The 17,394-nt window shown below is 42.2% G+C and overlaps 1 non-coding gene and 1 pseudogene across 2 annotated transcripts; one reads left to right on the forward strand and one right to left on the reverse strand.

Moving 5' to 3' along the window:
* Nucleotides 1–10,265: 10,265 nt before the first annotated feature.
* Nucleotides 10,266–12,079, reverse strand: LOC116549356 (annotated as a pseudogene). Its single transcript, XR_004267824.1, has one exon. The product of XR_004267824.1 is annotated as a pyruvate kinase PKM pseudogene (transcript).
* Nucleotides 12,080–16,146: 4,067 nt separating this feature from the next.
* LOC116549871 lies at nt 16,147–16,287 on the forward strand. Its single transcript, XR_004268134.1, has one exon. It is a non-coding gene; the product is annotated as a U4 spliceosomal RNA (small nuclear RNA).
* The last annotated feature ends 1,107 nt before the right edge of the window (nt 16,288–17,394 follow it).

The following is a 17,394-nucleotide window of genomic DNA, read 5'->3' on the forward strand; positions in this document are numbered from 1 at the left end:
AAAAAGGACAGAGAAGGGCATTATATAATGGTAAAAGGATCAATGCAACAATAAGAGCTAACTATACTAAATATATATGCACCCAATACAGGAGCACTCAGATTCATAAAGCAAGTCCTTAGAGACCTACAAAGACTCTTAGTCTTCCACACAATAATAGTGGGAGATTTTAACACCCCACTGTCAGTATTAGACAGATGAACAAGACAAAAAATTAACAGGGATATTCAGGACTTGAACTCAGCTCTGGACCAAGTGGACCTAATAGACATTTACAGAAATCTCCACCCCAAAACAATAAAATATACATTTTCTTAGCACCACATTGCACTTATTCTAAAATTGACCATATAATTGGAAGTAAAACACTTTTCAGCAAATTCAAAAGAAAAGAAATCATAACAGTCTCTCAGACCATAGTGCAATCAAATTAGAATTCAGGATTAAGAAAGTCACTCAAAATTGAACAACTGCATGGAAACTGAACAACCTGCTCCTGAATGACTACTGGGTAAATAACGAAATTAAGGCAGAAATAAATAAGTACTTTGAAATCAATGAGAACAAAGACCCAATGTACCAGAATATCTGGGATTCAGCTAAAGCAGTGCTTAGAGGGAAAATTACAGCACTAAGCGCCCACCGGAGAAAGCAGAAAAGATATAAAATTGATGCCCTAACATCGCAATTAAAAGAACTAAAGAAGCAAGAGCAAACAAATTTAAAAGCTAGCAGAAGACAAGAAAATGCTAAGATCAGAGCAGAACTGAAGGAGATAAAGACACAAAAACACCTTCAAAAAAGTCAATGAATCCAAAAGCTGTTTTTTTGAAAAGATTAACAAAGTAGATAGCTTGCTAGCCAGACTAATAAAGAAGAAAAGAGAAGAATCAAGTAGAAACAATAAAAAGTGATAAAGGGGATATCACCACTGATCCCACAGAAATACAAACTATCATCAGAGATACTGTAAACACCTCTACGCAAATAAACCAGAAATCTAGAAGAAATGGATAAATTCCGGGACACATACACCCTTCCAAGACTAAACCAGGAAGAAGTCAAATCCCTGAGCAGACCAGTAACAAGTTCTCAAATTGAGGCAGTAATTAATAGCTACCAACCAAAAAAAGCCCAGGACCACAGGGACTCCAGTCGAATTCTACCAGAGGTACAAAGAGGAACTGGTACCATTCCTTCTAAGGAATCTTTTCTATTTCCAAGCAATAGAAAAAGAGGAACTCCTCCCTAATTCTTTTTATGAGGCCAGCATCATCCTGATACAAAAACCTGGCAGAGACACACACACACAAAAAGATAATTTCAGGCCAATATCCCTGATGAACATCGATACAAAAATCCTCAATAAAATATTGGCAAACTGAATCCAGCAGCACATCAAAAACTTATCCACCATGATCAAGTCAGCTTCATTCCTGGGATGCAAGCCTGGTTCAACATATGCAAATACACAAATTTATTCCATCACATAAACAGAACCAATGACAAAAATCACATGATTATCTCAATCGATGCAGAAAAGGCCTTTGATAAAATTCAATATCCCTTCATGCTGAAAACTCTCAATAAACTAGTTATTGATGGAATGTATCTCAAAATATTAAGAGCTATTTATGACAAACCTATAGCCAATATGATACTGAAAGGGCAAAAGCTGGAAGCATTCCCTTTGAAAATTGGCCACAAGACAATTATTCAACCATACTATTGAAAGTTCTGGTCAGCCGGGCATGGTGACCCACTCCTATAATCCCAGCACTTTGGAGGCTGAGGTGGGCGGATCACAAGGTCAAAAGATCGAGACCATCCTGGCCAACATGGTGAAACCCTGTCTCTACTAAAATAAAAAAATTAGCTGGGCATGGTGGTGCGTACCTGTAGTCCCATCTACTTGGGAGGTTGAGGCAGGAGAATTGCTTGAACCCAAGAGGCAGAGGTTGCAGTGAGCCGAGATCGTGCCACTGCACTCCAGCCTGGCACCTGGTGACAGAGCAAGACTCTGTCTCAAAAAAAAGAGAAAGTTCTGGTCAGAGAATTCAGGCAAAAGAAAGAAAGTGGACGAGAGATATGAACAGACACTTCTCAAAAGAAGACATTTATGCAGCCAACAAACATATGAAAAAAAGCTCATCATCACTGCTCATTAGAGAAATGCAAATCAAAACCACAATGAGATACCATCTAATGCCAGTTAGAATGGTGATCATTAAAAAATCAGGAGACAACAGATGCTGGGGAGAATGTGGAGAAACAGGAACACTTTTACACTATTGGTGGGAGTGTAAATTAGTCCAATCATTGTGGAAAACAGTGTGGTGATTTCTCAAGGATCTAGAAACAGAAACACCCTATGACCCAGCAATTCCATTTCTGGGTATATACCTAAAGGATTATAAATCATTCTACTATAAAGATATATGCACACATATGTTTACTGCAGCACTATTCACAATAGCAAAGACTTGGAACCAACCCAAATTCCCATCAATGATAGACTGGATAAAGAAAATATGGCACATAAACACTATAGAATACTATTCAGCCATAAAAAAGAATGAGTTCATGTTCTTTGCAGGGACATGATGGAGCTGGAAACTATCATTCTCAGCAAACTAACATAGGAACAGAAAACCAAACACCACATGTTCTCACTCATAATTGGGAGTTGAACAATAAGAGCATATGGGCAAAGGGAGGGGAACATCATATACGAGGGCCTGTCAGGGGATTGGTGACAAGGGGAGGGATAGCATTAGGAGAAACACCTAATGTAGATGACAGGTTGATGGATGCAGCAAACCACCCCGGCACATGTATACACCTATGTAACAAACCTGCACATTCAGCATATGTATCCAAGAACTTAAGTATAATTTTTTAAAAGAATAAATAAATAAATAAAGCACAGGGCTTTCTACCTCCTGCTAATCCACATGTCCCAGGGGAGGTAGGCAGCATGTTATGCTGACAATGGGAAATGATTTAATGTTACCATCCAGACAGATTATCCATGGAGGAAAAAAAAGCTAATTATGCTTCACATTGTGAGAATTATCTAGATTAGTGCTCCAATTCCATATTTTGCCTTAGGAGTAAGGGTCTGAACTCAGAAACCTCTCTGTTACAACAGTTCTACCTTTAGACCCAGAAACCATGGTAACCAATGGCCACAGCAAAAGCAGCTTCCTGTGCCAGTGTGTCTTTTCCAGATCTTTACAGCTGAGACTTAAAACACTGCTGCACAATCAGCCAGTCCCTCAAACTCTGCAGTGAGCTCGTTGCCGGTTATTGATATGACTGGCAACATTAATTTTTGGATGAATGTGCATATAAGGCAACATTGTGCATTGTGGATTAACTATGTGCTGTTGCGTTTTGCTATCATCATTACATGACAAACTCTTGTAGCTCTATTTTATCATTTTAATTAAATTTCCAGAAGGCAGAGAAAAGTGAGAAGATATCATGTCCCAAACATGAAAACAGATGCTGCTATGTTTTCTAAATACATTTACATTGTTCTCATGGAGGATTATCCCGGAGGTTATATGTCACATGGGCCATATATAAAATAAAGAATGGGTTTCAATAGATAATATGTGCATATATGTGTGTGTGAGTATGTGTCAGGGGAGGGTGGTAGAATTTTGTTAGGTCAAATACCATTGAAATATAGACAGCAGTTTTACTGTTTGGGGGTTCCTCAAATTGTAATGCGTCATTAAATAAACTCCATTAAACAAGCATGTAAATCTCCCATTTACAGCACCTAAAACATTGGAACGTAGAGTGTAAAATAGTTTAAAGAAAACATTCTAGACTGAACTATCTCCTTCTGCCATATGCTGGCTTTGCAACCTCTGGAAGGCTGTCTACCATCAATACTGTGCCCTCTTTTCTTCATCAGTTGTAAAATGGGGGTGATAGTAGTTCCTACTTCTTTGGACTGTCATGAGAATCAAATGAGTTAACATACATAATTCATAAATATATCTAGAATTTAGTATTTCATAAACCTATGCTATATCATAATAATCATAATTTATGTTACCATTATTAAATTATTTCTCTGATATAAAATTGAATTTCAAAAATAAAACAAATAATTGAAGACTAATAAGTTAAATAAGAGCCAAAGAAAAGAAAACAGATACACAATAGCTTCAAATCATTTTTTAAAATTCCCTTTTTAACCAGAAAAGCTCTGAAAGATAATTCAATGCTATTCTACATTGTACAACTTTGCACACCAAGAAGTAAAGAAGGATAGTAGCTAACTCAGGGTCCTGGAGCTGTTCTGGGTTGGGAGAGGCAGTTTGGGAGAAGTCACTGACAAGTTTCCTAATCTCTAGTTCATTTCTACTCCATCACACTAAATGCCTTTATAATCCTTATTCTATAGCTATGTTAAACTCAGCTTTCTGGAGATGTCATCTAACTTGTCATATTAATAAATATGGTACATAGGTCTTCCTGTTACTGGATCTGTTCATGTGTGTTTATGCAAACCTTAAGTAAGTGTGCACAAGGGCATATGTTACGTATATATTCTGTTCTTTAACAGGTTATAGTGACAAATGTCTTAACTTGCTAAAGCTGCATTATATTTTTCAAAGTTATCAGTAAGTACAGTTCTTCGGCTAAGAGCATCAGCTTTGAAATTCAACAGACTGATCATCAAGGCTTAAGTCATGACTCTGCATTTTAATAGTTGTGCCTCATTTTCATCATTTGTAAAATTAGGATTAATAATACCCCCCTCAGAGCTTTACTATAAAGATAAAATAGAGGTTGCCCTTCAAGTGCCTGAAAAATAGTAAATATTAGCCATAATTCCTTTGGTGAAGAGGAATTATGGTTTAGGATCTTTTACTACACTATTTCTTAGTAGAACTTTGCCAATATCTGTACACACAGAGATTTTGATTGTTCATTACTAGGTTTCACATACAGTTAGATCCAAAACGAGAATATTTGGTGAAATCTAAGGGGCATAGGAAATACTAGACTTTCTGGAGATCTCTATTAACTCCTGAACTTCTCCATACCCACAATGAGGGGGGTCTACCTTGGTTGCATGGATGAAGCATCTGGAGACCTTTTCATTTCCCAGCCCTCATGCCAATTGAGTATGAATTTCTGAGACAGGACCAAGCATCAGTAGACTATTAAGCTCTTTGGGTGTTTCCAATGTGTATCTAATGATAAAAACTACTATAATAATTATATGATATTTGGTATGTAAACATCACACCTAATGGAACCAATCTGTGAGCCCTATGTAAATCAGACACTGCCTCCTCAAACCTGACTATAAAATCCAGCACATCCGCCACCGCTGGACTTTTCCTCTCGGAAGTCCCCTCTCCTAGAGAATGACCTGTTTTTCTTTCTCTTTCTTTTGCCTATTAAACATCCACTCCTGGCTGGGCACGGTGGCTCATACCTGTAATCCCAGCACTTTGGGAGGCCGAGGCAGGCAGATCACCTGAGGTTGGGAGTTCGAGACCAGCCTGACTAACATGGAGAAAACCTGTCTTTAAAAAAGTAAAAGAAAAAGAAAAAAAACCTCCACTCCTAAACTCATCATGTGTGTCCATGTCCTAAATTTTCCTGGCACGAGAAAATGAATCCTGAGTATTTACCCCAGAAAATGTAACAACCTCACCACCACCACCAGCAGCCTCTAATGAGAGGTTGATATTTCTAAAGCATAAACCTAACCAAGCTACTCCATAGCTTAAGCTCTTTACTTCCAGTGTCTGGAAAGCAAGGTGAATTTTCATTCTGCATGCCTTTTTTTGTACTGTTTCTACCCCAGAATGCTCTTCCTACTCTTGTTCATGAGAAAATTTTTGGTGAAGAGAAGATAGTTCCTCACTTTAACACTTGTGGGGAATAAAGGTTGATTACTTTCTGTATCTTAGAGATTAAGTTGATTGGCTTGGTTTGTTTATTAAACAAATTTGCTCTTTGGTCAATGTGTCAGGAAAGCCTTTCAATAATACTTCAACATTACTCTCAGAATTAAGGATGGTATAGGAAATTAGAAGCTTCCAATCCATGTATGAATCTTGAGTAGAATATGGTAGGTAGAATTTTAAGGTGGCCTCAAAATTCCTGGTGCCTTGTGTACATATGCCTTCTCTGAGTTATTCAATCCAACACTAATCTAGGTACTGCTGTAAAGGAGTTTTGCAAAAAGAGTCAAGATTCCAAATCAGTCAGCTTTAAATAAGGAGATTATCTGATGGGCATGACCTAGTCACATGAGCTCTTCCGGTAGGCGTTGTGACAAGCAGCAGAAAGTGGGAAGGGAGCACCTGAGCTCTGTAAAAACAAATCTCTAGCGAATGACAGAGGAGGAAGTCAAAGAATTGGAGCACAATAAAGATTTGATCAACACACATCCCTGGCTTGAAGATGGAGGGGACAACTTAGCAAGGAATGCAAGTGATCATTAGGAGTTCAGAGGAGCTCCCAGCTCCCAGCCAGCCAGGAAATGGCGATCTCAGTTTAGAGCCAAAAGGAATGAGTTTATGCCAATGGTAAGAATGAGCTTGGAAGAGGATTTTTCCCCAGAGCCCTTTGAAAAGAACCTCATGGGGCCAACATCCTGGTCTCAGCCTCATGAAATGCCAGTCACAAAACTGTGAACTAATATCAGTGCTCTTTTATGCCACTAAGTTTGTGTTAATTCATTATACAGGGTAATTCAATACAAGGGGATTTGCAATACATTGAAAACAGGTGTGCTCTATTATCTTTCCTTAACCTCCTCTTTCCTTTATGGACCAGGCTAAAAGAGCCCTTGTTTTTATTATTTTAACTGAAAGCAAATAATTATTTCAAATATACCAGGAGTGACTCCTAACAAAGCAGTAGTACTCACAAGTGCATCCACGTATGTCCTTGGTCTCTACCATGCCAGCTCTCACCACTGCCCAACTTCAAGCCCAGACAGAATACAAGTGGTGTGCACAGCGACTCAGAGAACCATTAAGAAACTCACTCAAGGTAACAATAAATGATAAAACTTGGACTTAAATACAAAGCTGAAGGCTGGGGCTGGTGGTTCTCACCTGTAACCCCAGCACTTTGGGAGGCTGAGGTGGGTGAATCACTTGAGGTAGGGAGTTCCAGATCAGCCTGACCAACATGGAGAAACTTCGTCTCTACTGAAAATACAAAATTAGCCAGAAGTGGTGGCACATGCCTGCAATCTCACTCGGGAGGCTGAGGCAGGAGAATTGCTTGAACCTGGGAGGCGGAGGTTGCAGGGTGAGCTGAAATCGAACCACTGCACTCCAGCCTGGGCAACAAGAGCAAAACTCCATCTCAAAAAAAGAAAAAAAAGAAAAATACCAAGCTGAATTTAAATCTAGCTCTGTTCCCAATTGTGTTGATCTTGTGTAGATTTCTTTTTCTATATCAATAACAGTGATTCTCAACTTGGCTCTACCTTAGAATCACCTTGGTGCTTAACAAAAAGGCCTGATGGCCAGACAACATTCCAAACTAATTTAATCAGAATAGCAGGGACTATTCCCAGACATCAGTATTTTGTAAAAGTCCCAGGAGATTCCAATGTGCAACCAAGTTTCAGAATTACTGGTCTATAAAAGAAGACCCAGACTGCCCGTTCTTACAGTCTACGAGTTTATGCTTATTAAACACAAATAATATTAGACAGAGTCCCCCTATGTTGCCCAGGGCTAGAGAGCAGTGGCTATTCGCAGGTGCAATCAGAGTTTACTGCAGCTTCAAACCCTTAGCCTTAAGCAATCCCCTCACCTAAGCTGCCTGAGTAGCTGGGACTATAAACACAACTATAAATTCACAAGCAATATTTTAATGATGATGAGAAGGAAGGGGTAAATTACTATTTAAGTCTACCATTTCCTGCAGCTGTTTCTGTCCCTAAATGAGTTGGAATAATTTCAATCCAGAGGACATGCCCATTTCATTCTTTTAGAAACTACTTTAATGGTACACTTTGGATATAAAAGTTCATCTTTTATATATATATGATTTTGAGGCAGGGGAATACAAAACAAAAGGGGAAAGAGTGAGTGGGGGACAGGGAAAGAAGAAGAAGAAGGAAAAGATGAAGGAGGAGGAGGGGAGGAGGAGGGGGAAGTAGGAGGCGGGGGAGTAGGAGGATGAGGAAGGGAAGGAGGAAGGGAGGGGATAAGGAGGAGGGGAGGAGGAGGGAAGAAGAAAGGGGAGGGGGAGAAAAGAGGGAGGGGAGAGGGTGGAGGAGGAAGAGCAAAAAAACTACATACATACAGATAGATGATAGATTTATTAATTAGGTAGATAAATACCGAAATGAGAAATATTAGCCAGTGACATATCCCTGATAATGAACTAAAGAACTTTTAAGTCCTGAGATGTAATAACAGTTGCCCAGGCTGGGCGCGGTGGCTCACGCCTATAATCCCAGCACTTTGGGAGGCCAAGGAGGGTGGATCACGAGGTCAAGAGATCGAGACCATCCTGGTCAACACGGTGAAACCCCGTCTCTACTAAAAATACAAAAAATTAGCTGGGCATGGTGGTATACACCTGTAGTCCCAGCTACTCAGGAGGCTGAGGCAGGAGAATTGCTTGAACCCAGGAGGCAGAGGTTGTGGTGAGCTGAGATTGCACTCCAGCCTGGGTAACAAAATTGAAACTCCGTCTCAAAAAAAAAAACAACAAAAAAACAGTTGTCCAACTGTCAAACCTTCAGTAAATGTAACTGTGACATAAAAAGCCTTGTGGGAAAAGGAGTGTTTAGGGACAACAAAAAAAAATGGTGGCTTTTCTTAGCTTGGGAGGTACATGGGAGAGAGCAAAAAACAGCTCTGTGTAGTGAGACCCAATTGATGTTAATAACTCACTCCTGGGGGAAAAAGAAGAGCAGGAGATCAAACACCGCATGTTCTCACTCATAGGCGGGTGTTGAACAATGAGAGCACATGGACACGGGGGCGGGGAGCACTACACACTGGGGTCAGTTGGGGGGAAATAGGGGAGGGACGGTGGGGGGTGGGGAGTTGGGGAGAGATAGCAAGGGGAGAGATGCCAGATGTAGGTGATGGGGAGGAAGGCAGCAAATCACACCGCCACGTGTGTACCTATGCAACAATCTTGCATGTTCTTCACATGTACCCCAAAACCTAAAATGCAATAAAATAAATAATTGGGAAAAAAAAAAGAAAAAGAAATGGATCAAACAGTTACCATGAGAAAATAAGTACTTTGGAATTCCTGGGACTCTTAGGAGGACAATGGCGTTTTTACTGAAAATAGGTTGGGGGATCTAGAATTTATGTCACTCCTCTCAGTGCTTCAGTTTCCTAATCTGTAAAATGGATTCAATCACAGGACCATTTAATAAGTATATTTGAAGATGAAATGATTTAGTAGTTATAAATCACTAAAAATAATGTTCAGCATGCAGTGTTAAGTACAGCTTTATTAAATAAAAATAAATAAAATAAATATCAAAACATTATTAAAAGAACACAGTGTTGGAGGAGAGCTAGGCAAATAAATCCGCAAAATAAATTCACATCTACAAACAGACTTGAGGATATGTAATCATTCAGCACATGATGAAGCTCATATTTCACCTCAGTGAGAAAAGAATGACATATTCAATGCGTGATGTCAACTGTTTCCCTCTGATTTTTCTTCCTATTTCTTGGTGAACTAAAGCTGTGAAAAAAAAGACACTGAATTCAGATTGACCTCACTCATTCTCAAGCATTGATATAACTGAATAATGTATAGATACAGGTAAGCTCTATAGCAACAAGCCTGGATGCACTGCTGTAGTGGGGGAAAATGGAAGGTGGAGTGTTTGCCGCAGGACAGCTGAGTGGAGGGTGGGGACAGGTGTGAACTGGGGAGGCCCAGGGAGTTGGGGAAGCAATAAGGGCCAGGGCCAGAGTTGGCTTAAATGGAACAACTGCTCTGTGCGCTAAGGCCCCTAACTCTCGCTGGCTGTTTCCTGACCCCAGACCAGGGTTGGGAGTCCTCTGGGCATTCATTTTCTAAAGGAACTGAACAGAGTACACACAGAAAAGGAAGCTGTCACCCTCTTGCCATCTGACTCCTGGGACCTCCAGTCCGGCATTCCTCTTTCTTCCCTTGACTGGGTGGGGCCACATGATGGGCAGCCAAGGTCTGGGCTGTCCCACCAGAGCAGGCTGTAAACACAGCCATGTTTCTGCAAGGCGTTTATCTTCTTCTCTGGTGTCCCAGCCCATCAGTGCCACATTACAGCCCGGAGTGAGTTCTACAAGCGCTGCTAGCCTAATGGATGGGTTGGGGGAAGGGGGTGGGACAGGGGCTGGAGGAGGGGCTCTGGGGTCTATCACGGCACAGGAACAACACGCATGGTGTTGGTGAAGCCGGAGCCAGGGCGCCACCCAGTCAGCACAATGACCACATATCCCTTCTTGAAGAAGCCTCGGGCCTTGCCAACATTCATGGCCAAGTTCACCCGGAGGTCCACGTCCTCGGCCCAGGCCTCCTGGACGGGGTCCTTACACAACACAGGAAAGATGCCACAGTACAGGTGAGCCTGATGAGCTGTCTGGGGATTCCGTGTCACAGCAATGATGGGGGCACGTGGGCGGTATCTAGCCACCTGGTGAGCAGAACTGCCAGACTTGGTGAGGACGATTATGGCCCCACTGCAGTGCTTGAAGGAGGCCTCCACGGCACCCACAGCGGTGGCTACTGTGGGGTTGCTGGTAATGGGGGCCAGACGGCGGAGTTCCTCAAATAATTGCAAGTAGTAGATGGCGGCCTCTGCCTCACGGGCAATCAGGTGCTGCATGCGCACGGCCTCCAGAGGATAGTCCCCTTTTGCTGTCTCTCCAGACAGCATGATACAGTCAGCTCCATCCAGGACTGCATTGGCCACATCACTGCCCTCAGCCCGGGTGGGGCGGGGCTTCTTGATCATGCTCTCCAGCATCTGAGTGGCACAGATGACAGGCTTCCCAGCTCGGTTGCACCGCCCAATCATCATCTTCTGAGCAAGGAAGACCTTCTCTGCAAGAATTTCAATGCCTAGATCACCACGAGCCACCATGATCCCATCACTGGCCTCCAGGATTTCATCAAACCTCCGAAACCCCTCATGATTCTCGATTTTGCTGATTATCTTGATGTTCTTTCCCTTCTCTCCCAGTACCTTCCTCACTTCACGGACATCAGCTGCCTTGCAGATGAATGAATGACGCAAACACCATATAGACATCCTGCTCAACCCCAAACTTCAGGTCCTGGATGTCCTTCTCTGACACAGCAGGCAAGTCCACAGCAGCCCCAGGAAGGTTCACACCCTTCTTGCTGCCCAAGGAGCCACCATTTTCCACCTCTGTCACCAGGAAGTCAGCACCTTTTTGCTTCACCTGGAGAGAAATAAGCCCATCATCCACGTAGATCTTGCTGCCCACTTCCACCACCTTGCAGATGTTCTTGTAGTCCAGCCACAGGATGTTCTCATCACACTTTTCCATGTAGGCGTTCTCCAGCGTGATTTTGAGAGTGGCTCCCTTCTTCAGCTCCATCTCTGCGGTGCTGCTGCCCTTTAAGAGACCAGTTCGGATCTCAGGCCCTTTAGTGTCCAGAGCCACAGCAACGGGCCGGTAGAGGATGGGGTCAGAAGCAAAGCTTTCTGTGGCTGCGCGCACATTCTTGATGGTCTCCGTGTGGTACTCATGAGTTCCATGAGAGAAGTTCAGACGAGCCACATGCATTCCAGACTTAATCATCTCCTTCAACGTCTCCACCGATCTGGAAGCTGGGCCAATGGTACAGATGATGCCAGTGTTCCTGTCTGTGATGGGTGGTGAGTCAATGTCCAGACGGCACATGTGCTCCAGGAATGTGTCAGCCATGGCTGCATGCAGCTGCTGGGTCTGAATGAAGGCAGTTCCGGCTTCACTATGGGGCTTCGACATGGCTGCTGAGGTCCTCGGGTGCTGACCGACTCGAGCTACGCTGCAAACGTGAGGAGGTCTGCAACCCCGGGATGCGCAGCTGCTGTGCCCATTTATTTCTTATGATTCTAGAGGCTGGACATCCAAAGTCAAGGGGCCCCCATCTGTTAAGGGTTTTCTTGTTGTGTAATACCATGGCAGAATGGGGAAGAGAGGATGAGAGAAAGAGCATCAGGGAGCTGAACTCACTTATATAAAAGCCCAATCTTGGAATAACTAACCCACTCCTGAGATAATGACAGGAATTCTTTCATGAAGGTGGAGCCCTCATGGCATATTCAGTTTTAATGGTTCTGCCTCGTAATACAATAGCAATTAAATTTCAACATGCATTTTAGACGGAACATTTAAACCATAGAATTCAATCCCTGGCACCTCACAACTTATGTCCTTTTCATATACAAAATACATTCATGTTATGCCAATAGCCCCAAAGGTCTTAACTCATTTCAGCATCAACTCAAAAGTCCAAAGTCCAGAGTCTCATCTGAATCAAATGTGAGTGATGCTCAAGGCATGATTCATCCTTACGCAAATTTCTCTCCAGGTGTAAGCCTGTGAAATTAACAAGTCATGTGCTTCCAAAATAGCCAAGACATAGGATAACCATTCTCATTCCAAAAGGGAGAAGTGGCCAAGAAAAAAGGGTAGCTGTAACAAGTAAGTCCAAAATCCAACAAGGAAAACAACGTTAACTTGTAAAGCTGGAGAATAATCTTATTTGACTCCATGTCCCCTATTCTGGGCACACTGGGCTGGAGGGTTGGGCCCCCAAAGCCTCAGGCAGCCCTACCCATGTGGCTTTGCTGGGGTCAGTCTACCCAGCAGATCTCATAGATTAGAGTCTCATGCCTGCAGCTTTCCCAAGCTAGAGTTGCATGCTGGTACAGTTCTGCATGCTCTACAGTTTTGGGGGGTCTTGACAGCTGCCCCATTCCCACAGCTCCCAGTAGGTGTTGCCCAAGTAGGGACTCTGCAGTGGCCACAGTCCCATAGTTCTGCTGGGCATTGCCCTAATGGTGGCTGTGTGTGTCGGCTTCACCCCGAGACGTTTCTGCCTGTGCCCAGGCTGTCTATGACATCCTTTGAAATCTAAGTGGAGAAAGTTACAGCTCTTGCATTCTACATGTCTGCAGAATTAGTACCACATACACATTGTCAAGGTTTATGTCATGTACCTTCCAGAGTGGTTGATTGAGCTGTACTGGACCCATCTGAGCCAAAAACATGGAGCAGCTAAGGTGTGCTGCACCAGAATTTGGGGACCAAAGTTTGGAATAGCCCTGGGCAGCAAATCCTGAGCTCCCTTGGGCGCCTCTCTAGAAACCTTGCCCTCAAAGTCCTAGCTTGCCTGGAGGATCTCTGAAATGCCTTTTGGGTCATTCTCCCAATGTCTTGAAAAATAGACCCTGGCTCTCCTCTATCCATACTAAACTCTTTAGCAAATAGTTTCTTGGCTAGACTTTTGATTTGCTCTTCTAAAGCAAATGAAAAAATCCTTTTCAATATTTATATGGCTGAGATAGTTAATACTGAGTGTCAATCTGGTTGGATTGAAAGATTTGGCCTTCCTGGGTGTGTCTGTGAGGGTGTTACCAAAAGGATTAACATTTGAGTCAGTGGACTGGGAAAGGCAGACCCACCTTCAATCTGGGTGGGCACAATCTAATCAGCTGCCAGCACAGCTGGAATAAATGCAGGCAAAAGAATGTTAAAAGACTAGACTGGCTTAGCCTCCCAGACTACATCTTTCTCCCATGCTGGATGCCTCTGCCCTCAAACATCAGACTACAAGTTCTTCAGCCTTGGGACTTAGACTGGCCTCCTTGCTCCTCAGCTTGCAGACAGCCTATTGAGGGACCTCCCCTTATGATCATGTGAGTCAATACTCCTTAATAAATTCCCCTTTACATATATGTTTATCCTATTCATTCTGTCCCTCTGGAGAACCCTAATACAATGGCTAAGCTGCAAATTTTCCAAATTTTTCTGCTCTGTTTTTCTTTTATTATAAAGCCTGTCTCAAACTTCTCTCCTCTCATATCATATTGTATGCAGTTAAAAGTAGCCATGCAGCTTCTTCAATGTTTTGCTTAGAAATTTCTTCTGCCACACATTGTAGTTCATTGCTTTTAAATTCTGCCTTCCATAAAGTCCTAGGACATGGGCACAATTCTTCTAAGTTCCTTGCAACTGTGTCACAACAATAACTTTTATGCCAGTTTCCAATACTTTGTTCCTCATTTCCATTGAAACCTCATCAGAATGGCCTTTACCATTCATGTTTCTACCAACATTCTAATCATGACCAATTAAGTAATCTCTACGAAGTTCCAGACTTCTCTACATTTCTTCTCAACTCTCACCAGAATCACTCTTACAGCTCTTTTACAGCAATCTACGCCTATCTAGGCTTTGCTAGCCTGCTCCTCAAAATTCTTCTAGCATCTCTTCATTACCTACTCCCAAAGTCACTTCAACAACATTTTTAATAGCAATAGCCCCACTTAATGGTATCAATTTTGTGTCTTAGTCCATTTTTGGCTGATATAGCATGGTACATAAAACTGGGCAGTTTACAAAGAACAGGTATTTATTTCTTACAGTTCTGGAGTCTGAGAAGCCTAAGTTGAGGTGCCTGCATCTTGTAAGGTCCTTCCTGCTGTGTCATCCCATGGCAGAAGGCAGAAAAGCAAGAGAACATGAGAAAGACAGCAAGAGGGATGCAACCTCACTTTTATAACAAGTCTGCTCTCACAATAACTAACTTATTCTGATGATAATAATACACCCCTGTGATTACGACATTAAACAATTTATGCAGAAGACAGAGACCTTGTGGCCTAATCACCTATTAACGGTTGCCTCTCTTAATGCTGTCACAATGACAATTAAGCTTAACAAGTTTTGGAGGGAACATTCAAACCTTAGCACCTAGTATCCCTATCTTATACCTGATAAAGGCATAGCAGTGGGCGGGGAAGGGGGAGAAGGCATAGTTATTTCCAAGAGCTATGAAAAACATCTTACCTAGTATGTACCAGGCATATATTATAAAGAATAAAATCATTAAGTAAAATTTCTATAGCTTGTTTTAGTGGCAAAGCATGTGAATTATTGCAGGATACTTTTTAATCTAGATACAAAGATTAAATGTTTAAGTGGTATTTTTAAATAATATTCCAGAAATACTTTGTGATATTTGACTGCTACCTTTTATCTTTTTCTGTCTCAATGCCCTCCAATCCTTGCCGAGGTAATTCTGCATTGAAGGTCACAATAAAGTTAATATGATGTTCAGCTCCTGTGAGGTTGCACAATTTCCCAGTGTGTTCTCTTCCCCTGGCCTCTTAGTGCACCCTGCTGGACTCCCTTAGGAACACCACCTGTTTTTAGACTGCCACATGAGAACAAGCTTCATTTATATACTCCAAATGACACATACACATTAACAGATATATCATAGTCTCTAATGCTATGATCCCACAAATATTTTCCTTTTTTTTCTTGGTCCACAGACTGACCCAGCTAATATTTAGATGTCAGCAATTTCTGCAAATGATTGTGCTTTCTTAATGCTATGAACTGAATGTTTGTGTTTCTTCAAAATCCATGTGTTGAAACCTGATCCCCCATATGATCCTATTTGGAGGTAGGGCCTTTGGGAAGTAATTAGGTCATGAGAGTAAAACCCTTATAAGTGAAATTAGTGCCCTTAAAAGAAAAAAGCTCTCAATCATGTGAGGATATAGAGAGAAGGCAGCTGTCTACAACCTAAGGAGTGGGCTGTCACCAGACACTAGATGTTCTAACTTTTTGATCTTGGACTTCCCAGCCTGTGGAACTGTTAAGAAATAAAAGTTTGTTGTTTAAGCCGCCTAGTCCATGGCATTTTTGTTATAGCTTCCCAAACTGACTAAGATCCCAGTTAACTTCAAGTTTCTAAAAGCTAAAGTCATTTCTATTTGTCATGTAGAGCACAAACAGGTGCTTCTAGACTCAGTCTGTCAGATAGCCTAGTGGCACAGTGAAAGCAACAAGAATTCTAACTCTGCCAGGAAACTTCACTGTCACCAGTGATGGTGAAGATACTACTCTTCTCCTCTAATACAAAGAGCATAGCTTTGTGCAGCGGCAGTATCGCAGCTGGTGAAGTTTATCCAAGGCACGATTATTGCTAATTGAAAACTTTTCCCAATAGCCCACCATGACAACTTAAAATATAGTCTGCACTGGCAATTTTTGACAATCTCTAAGGAGACTGAATTTAAAAAAAAAATAGGCTGGGCGCGGTGGCTCACGCCTATAATCCCAGCATTTTGGGAGGCCGAGGCGGGTGGATCACGAGGTCAAGAGATCGAGACCATCCTGGTCAACATGGTGAAACCCTGTCTCTACTAAAAATACAAAAATTAGCTGGGCATGGTGGCACACGCCTGTAGTCCCAGCTACTTGGAAGGCTGAGGCAGGAGAATTGCTTGAACCCAGGAGGCGGAGGTTGTGGTGAGCCGAGATGGTGCCATTGCACTCCAGCCTGGGTAACAAGAGCGAAACTCCTTCCCCAAAAAAAAAAAAAAAAATACAAAGTGCATAATGCTCCCCTGCTTGCCTTTCTACCTGAAATCCCAAAATAATCTCTTTCAAACTGTTAGTCCTCCTCATACCCCCATCTGTCTTAGTCCATCCTGTCCTGCTATAACAGAATTTTTAAGATTAGGTAACTTATAATGAACACAAATTTATTGGTTCACACTTCTGGAGGCTGGAAAATTTGAGATCAAAGTGCTAGCGTCTGGTGAGGCCCTTGTTGCTGTATCATCAACATGGTGGAAGGCAGAAGGCAAGAGCACAAGAGAGGGAATCCATTCCCACAAGCCGTTTTTATAATAGCATTGATCTGTTCATGAGGGCAGAACCCTTGTGATCTAAACAACTTCCATTAAGCCCCACCTCCTAATACTGTTGCAGAGGATTAAGTTTCCAACACATGATTTCTGGGACACACATTCAAACCGTAACATCATCCATTCTTCAGCAGCTCACTAAAGGGTGCCATTTTCTTTCCCTCCTCTAACCATATCCCTTACCTAGCTAATCACGACTTCAATTTAGTTTAATCGCTGCTTAGAGAATCTGGTATAATTTATTTTCTCTACTTGCTTTGCTTATGTGAATGCTGCATGTTGGCTAATTTCCTAATGATCCTCACAAATCATATAATATTTTTTTTTTTTTTTTGAGACGGAGTTTCACTCATGTTACCCAGGCTGGAGTGCAATGGCGCCATCTCGGCTCACCACAACCTCAGCCTCCTGGGTTCAGGCAATTCTCCTGCCTCAGCCTCCTGAGTAAGCTGGGATTACAGGCA

The sequence above is a fragment of the Sapajus apella genome, unplaced genomic scaffold, assembly GCF_009761245.1.
Source record: "Sapajus apella isolate SASKATOON/1434 unplaced genomic scaffold, GSC_monkey_1.0 scaffold6, whole genome shotgun sequence".
In the NCBI taxonomy this organism is placed as follows: Eukaryota; Metazoa; Chordata; class Mammalia; order Primates; family Cebidae; genus Sapajus; species Sapajus apella.